General features: G+C 45.3%; 1 long non-coding RNA gene across 1 annotated transcript in view; it reads right to left on the bottom strand.

Annotated features, from left to right (window-relative positions):
* LOC124295068 overlaps window positions 1–6,000 on the bottom strand; it is an 80,327-nt gene continuing 74,327 nt past the window's right edge. Inside the window, exon 3 of the long non-coding RNA XR_006904951.1 lies at window positions 1–118. This is a non-coding gene — a long non-coding RNA (uncharacterized LOC124295068). The remainder of the gene's footprint in view (window positions 119–6,000) is intronic.

Genomic DNA, 6,000 nt, shown 5'->3' with positions numbered 1-6,000 from the left:
TTTGGGGCGAAAACAACCCAAGGGGTTGCCTAATGTAGACTTTTTATCTCGATTGTCCAAGTCCTTCCAGAGAATAAAATCGCGTTGCATGGTATTCACGTTCAGTAAATCCTTCCACCTGAAAAAGCGCAAAAATTCACTGAAACAGGCTTCAAACTTTTACTATTTCTTAACGATCAATATTCGCGTGCAGGATTTTGGGAATGAATCGCATGCAAAATTTCCTACAATCATAACGTTATATATTATCAAATTCTCTGTATTCGAATTATAGGTGTTGCAAATAATTGACCTGTATACCGTAAAACCATATACATGCAACTCAGAGCTTATAAATTGAGTGAATCTGAAAAAAAATATATATCCGTTCGTGTAAAATTCTGAGTAGAATACAAAAAAAAAAAAGAAAAAAGAAAAGTTAATAGCAAAAAGTCTCTCGTCGAAAACTGTCGAGCAAGAAGAGGTTGGTTGATGCGGCAGGCCATTTTCCGAAGTTCCCAGCGAGTTGTGTAACAAACTTTGCTTGGGATTGGTCGCTCGGAGGGGTGTCTGAAAGGCGGGGGTGGAGCGGCGCGGAGAGGGGCGGCAGTGGATTCGGTTAGGCCTCTCTCTCCACCTCTCGCCAGTTTCTGATCCAGGCTGTTTGAGCTACAGGCATGCTCAGGGTACGTGCGTATAGGCTATAATGTAACCGACCCTCCGCTGCGCGAGTTCTCAGCTTCGAATACTCGCCTCGATCTCCTGAGGGACGAACAGGCGGGATTGAGTTTCGAAGGTATACTATAATGATTCGAAACGGCGCTGAGACTTCTCGAACAACTGGTTAGCGTTGGTATCGATATCGCCTCGGGACTTGGCCGTGAAAAAAAAAAACCATTCCGCTTGAATCCATTGACGATTTTTAAGCGATTTTCAAGTTTTTTTCAATACGACACAGGAAAGTTCGTCAATTTCACTCACTCGTACGCGAGTTTATGTATCATGAACCAAATAGCGAACAGCTTGTGTCACAATCAGTAATTGAAAACACTTTCGTTCGGTAACACTTGAAATGTGAAACCTGTTCGCAGCCATATTATATTCTACGTCCGTATTTAATGCGATTGAAAATTCAATAAAGGGATATTGTTTCCTCACACAATTGGAAACGAATTTCAGATCTCCTTTCCAATTACATTGCCGCGATATTCGATCGATCAGGTTTGATCGGAAATTCAAGTTATGGCAACTGTCAAGGACCAGTAATACACTGTTGAGTGGTAAATTATTACTTGGTAATCTCTCCAAGAGCATGTCCTTAGCAGCTTACAAAGCTTGAAAATCACATGAGAAACCTCGGTGAAAACTTGAGTTTTCGATCAAGCCTGCATTCACTCGATGGATTTAAAAGTTATAAGGATACAGTGAAATTCACTCAGTAGGTAAGGAGGAGGGAAAAACAGTATCATCAGTTTTCACGACATTGATACGGCGAGAATCGACTGTAAATAAATACACCAAAACACACAAGCCTGTGGTCGGGAATAGCATATGTCGGTCTCCTTGGATCTTCACGTTCCCTTCGGCCTTCTCTTGAGAATGATCTGTATCTAAATGACTAGCGGGGGTCAGCGGCGCTTTGAAGCTGACCTGCGAAAGCATCGATCGGCGTGAGCAAAGGAGGCTTGTGAGGAGGTGGGATCCATCCCTTCCTCCCTCCCTTCTCCGCTCATCTCCTCTGAATTCCTCCCCTCGCCCCTCTTTTCGCCGCCGCGCCGCATCTTGCCGGTGTTTCTTTTGATTCTAAATTGTGATAGGATAGATCATTGTATCAGTATATAAAGTCTTCTGTGCGAAGGGTAGCGAGCGAAGAAACGCCGAAAGTCTGACCCGCCGGTTCGCGAGATGAATCTCAATGAACCGAATGAAGAGTCGCGTCCGATCCGGGAAGGTTACCTTACAAAGAAGAGAAGACAACAACAAGCAAAATCTTTGTAGAAGAAGAGGTTTGATCCTATTCTTACAGCTCGGGTTCTCCTCTGTCACACAGCGATTGCTACTAATTGTAATCGAAAAATAATCGATGCATCGTTGAATCGAGTTCAAAAAAACAATCGAACACGACTCGATTGAATCGGTCAATTATTACGTATTTTACGTATTTTTTTTTGAAACGGTGAATGTGAAACAAAAATTTCGTGAATTTCTTAATAATGGAAAGGTTTTTTGATAATTTATAGTTTCATTAATTTTTTCGTTTCACGCGAATAAAAAAGAAAAACCGATTGTGAGGATGAATAATCGAGTTTTAAAAATAATCAATTATACTCGATTAATCAGGTAAAACTAATCGATTATTTTTGGTCATTCTTTCAGTCCATCCGACCGCATGACCCTTATATGATGCAAATTTAGTCCTTGCTCGGTCTGCGTTGTTCTTAGTCATCTCTCTTCGGCTCAGACGGCAAACCGAGTGTAATTAGACTCGGGTTCGATCCATCTACCGAAACCGGCTATAAACTTCCTCAATTAAATCCATCCACGTCAGGTTTCAACAATGAGTGAAGATGTGACGAAGGCGGTGCAAAGAAGCGGCGAGTAGGCGGACGAAACGAATGCGAAACGGTAAAAATGAAAAATGACGCAGAAATACAGATTGTTAGAGCAGCGACATATGGTGTGACCGTTTGGTCAAACCAACGGTAGAATAATGTCCTTTACTTCTCGTCCCTGCTTATACCCGTTTAACCGGACCCCCGTATATACGCGTCAAACAAACAACCGACAATTAAATGCAAATACCACTAATGTGTTCCAACGTGGTAGTGCAAGTCATTCGGCTTATTATGGAGATACCAGCGCTACGTTCATTCCGTTGTTTCTCGCCTACCAAGAACCCCGGCATCCCTGGTTGTACGGCGATATTGACGGTTTCCATGCCACCCTTTTTCCACCCCTGCAGGCTGCCTCGAGCCACCACCCAGAGCCCGCGATACCAGCGATGTTCGTTGGATAACGGCTGTTGAACAAATACTGCCAAACATAATGATGACTGATGTATAACAGCGTGAAGTCTTGATCGAAATGCCGCGGACACGCGAAGCTCTGTTATTTCCCAACGGTTGGCGTTCACGAATTAGGCTGCGGTTGGAGACGACTGGACGATTCCTTTTTCATACCACGGCCAAAATCACTCCTCTTGTACTGTTCGTTCGCGATTGTTGCCGCGAGATTCCGGCAGCCGTGACTTAACTTGTTTGTAATTACGTTAATGGTACAACCACCTACGACCTTGTCTTGAATCTCGATCTGGAGATTGTAAACTGTGATACAACCGAGAGCTCTACGGCCACGAAATTTTTCAACGTATTATAAGACACGCTGCTCTTAGTCATAGGTTATAACCGAATATTCATAGGTATAACAAAATGCCTCGGACTAACGTGGAAGACTGAACTTCACGCTCACCTCAAAACACCGATTATCGTTATGCATACCTTATTATATACGAGTTGGTTCTTGCAAAAATCAACGCGGAGACGGGGAAAAGTGGATACGGAACGAGTCGGAAGACAAACGAACGCACGAAGAGGTGGGCGAGCGTTCGGAACTTCGATAAAGAAAGAATTAGGAGCAACCTTTTGATTTTTGGATCGAAACGACTGATCCGTCTAAATATCACATCGTTCTGATTTGATTTTCTCTGGTAATCCGACCGCCGCCCCGGACGTAAGCCGGTGAATCGCGCCAAGCTAAACGACCGAGTCTGAACCGGGTTCCCTGGGGAGTCAGCGCGGGATGGCTTCTTCCGTACTCCTGTAATCAACTCTCCTCCGCACTCCGTTGGCCGTCGGTGGGGTTCGAGAACCCGGGTGCCAAGCCCCACGAACATATCCCCAAATCCCATACACTGTGTATAACTGGTAATCCGCGGATTCATTCTGTACAACGCGTCGATGTATCGTGAGCCGTGCGATACGTTGGATGATGCGTATTATGGATCCACGGACCGGGACGAAGGCTCGCTTATACGCTGCAGCGTGAAAGAGAAGACCTTGGCACACGTCTGGTAAAGCTGCCGGCGAAGCTGCTGCTGCTGGTGCTGCTGGTGCTCCAAAGTAATTCGACATCCCGTACTGTCCGTGCACGCTCACCCCCGTTTAGACCTTTGTTGCCGATTGCAAGGTTTTCGAATTTCAATGATCTCCAAGTGGCGTGAATGGAATTTTTCTTATTTCAAATTACAGTGCAGAGCAGTATCTAATTTGTTGACTTGATCCCAAGAGAGAATACAAAAAACATCGGAGACAAATGATACGGACAGGGTGGATGCAAGATTTATGGTCACCGTATCACTTGTGCCAAATCTTTGTAAAATTCTATAGGTATTCGTCATTTGACTTTTTTAATGTCATGACTGAAATTCGACATTGGCTGCAAATTTGGGATATAAGTTTTGACACTTGGAACAGTTGATTGTTTGAAAATTAGCGTTCACGTAGATCGAAGCACGTCTTATCACACGCAGTAATAATCTCTGATTATGCCTCATTAATATGACCACAACTGATACACCAGGGATTACCAAATCCGGTACATTTACCCCGCCATTCATCGTCTCATCTCAAGTAGAGGTTCTAAGAAGTTTGATATTTTCAAATTCAAGTTTATCATTTGGATAAAGGTCAGGTATGTTTCGTAGTCTCTTTTTGTTCGTCGGTGCATTGGTTGAAAGTTCTTTGTAAGAACTAAAAATCTTTCCAAACCATCAATTCGTGCTGGTATCTAATTGCACATGGCCGAAATTATTCATTCAAAATTTTCCGCACCGTACGTCAAGTCCGAGAGAAATTTCCCTTAAAAAATATTAACCTCGAAATGTGGAACGAGTATCAGATTGCTTCGTCTATACTTTGGCCAGTTTCCACCAAGCACGAGGGTCCCGTATATCGTTATAGACGATAAAAAGCCGCGCGTTCATCGAGTCTTCATCGTCCCATGAAAATTGGCGCGGGGTAGAATTCGAAAGAGACGTTCACCGAGCGGCACGTGACTCTTACAATACGGAAATCTTGATCCTGGTAGGCCTGACTAATCGTTATTCGTTAAGGTATTCTTATCGGTTCCCCAGCCCCCGCGGGCTCACAATGCCGGGACAAATTTGTCGCGTGTGTGTGTTGGCCCAATAAACGACATGCGCCAGGGCGAATCCGGAGGAATCGACGTAGGGGCCGAAGGGGGAGAGACTTTCGGAGAGTAGGATAGTCGACTGTATCGCAAGCGAAACTGAACAACCGAACAACTCGACTCAATGGGCATTCATTGTCGAGGAGGGGCGAAGCTAACCTGTGACGGAACAATGGAACCACTCGGGCAGGGGTATTTAATTATTTCCGGCTCTGGATGCTCCCGGTACCCGGTTGCTCGTTAGGGAGTTCCTTTCCTAGCGGAAGACGCTTCCTCGCGAACAACTTCGCGGTTGGTACCGTCGCCTGGCGGTATCCCAATACCGGTCTTTGCAAGGAAATTGCGCTTCGCATTCAACGTACGGTTACCTGTGATCATCGTCTTTCGCGATAAACTTTGCCGCCGCGTCGACCTCGACCCTCCCATTCTCATTTCGGACGCCACGATCGAGGGCACGGTGTAGAGAAAACTCGTCGTTGACAGGCACTCGGCTGAGGCGGAGGGAGAAGTTGATATCGGGGACAGAAACGGCAAAAATATGAAGCGTTTGCTGCCGGCGGAATATTTCATGAGGAGTTCTCTAGCCCCTCGGGCATCGCGGGACGGCGTTCGGGGGTTGGGGGTTGGGGGTTGGGTGAATTTCACGCGCCGATTCACACGCGAACGCGAACGCGGTATGCAAATGTGTACAAAGCAGCAGGAACATTTTACTACCACCGTGTTCTCTGTTCCTCTGTCTTCTCTACCTTGTCTGTAAATTTCGTGTATATATACGAGGGAATATCGGTTTATACACACACTCCCCTGTTGGTTCGTACACAGAGAAATACAGAC

This window comes from Neodiprion lecontei, chromosome 6 (genome assembly GCF_021901455.1).
Source record: "Neodiprion lecontei isolate iyNeoLeco1 chromosome 6, iyNeoLeco1.1, whole genome shotgun sequence".
Taxonomy (NCBI): domain Eukaryota; kingdom Metazoa; phylum Arthropoda; class Insecta; order Hymenoptera; family Diprionidae; genus Neodiprion; species Neodiprion lecontei.
Note: the sequence above shows the minus strand (reverse complement) of the source record. Positions and strands in the feature narration are given on the sequence as shown.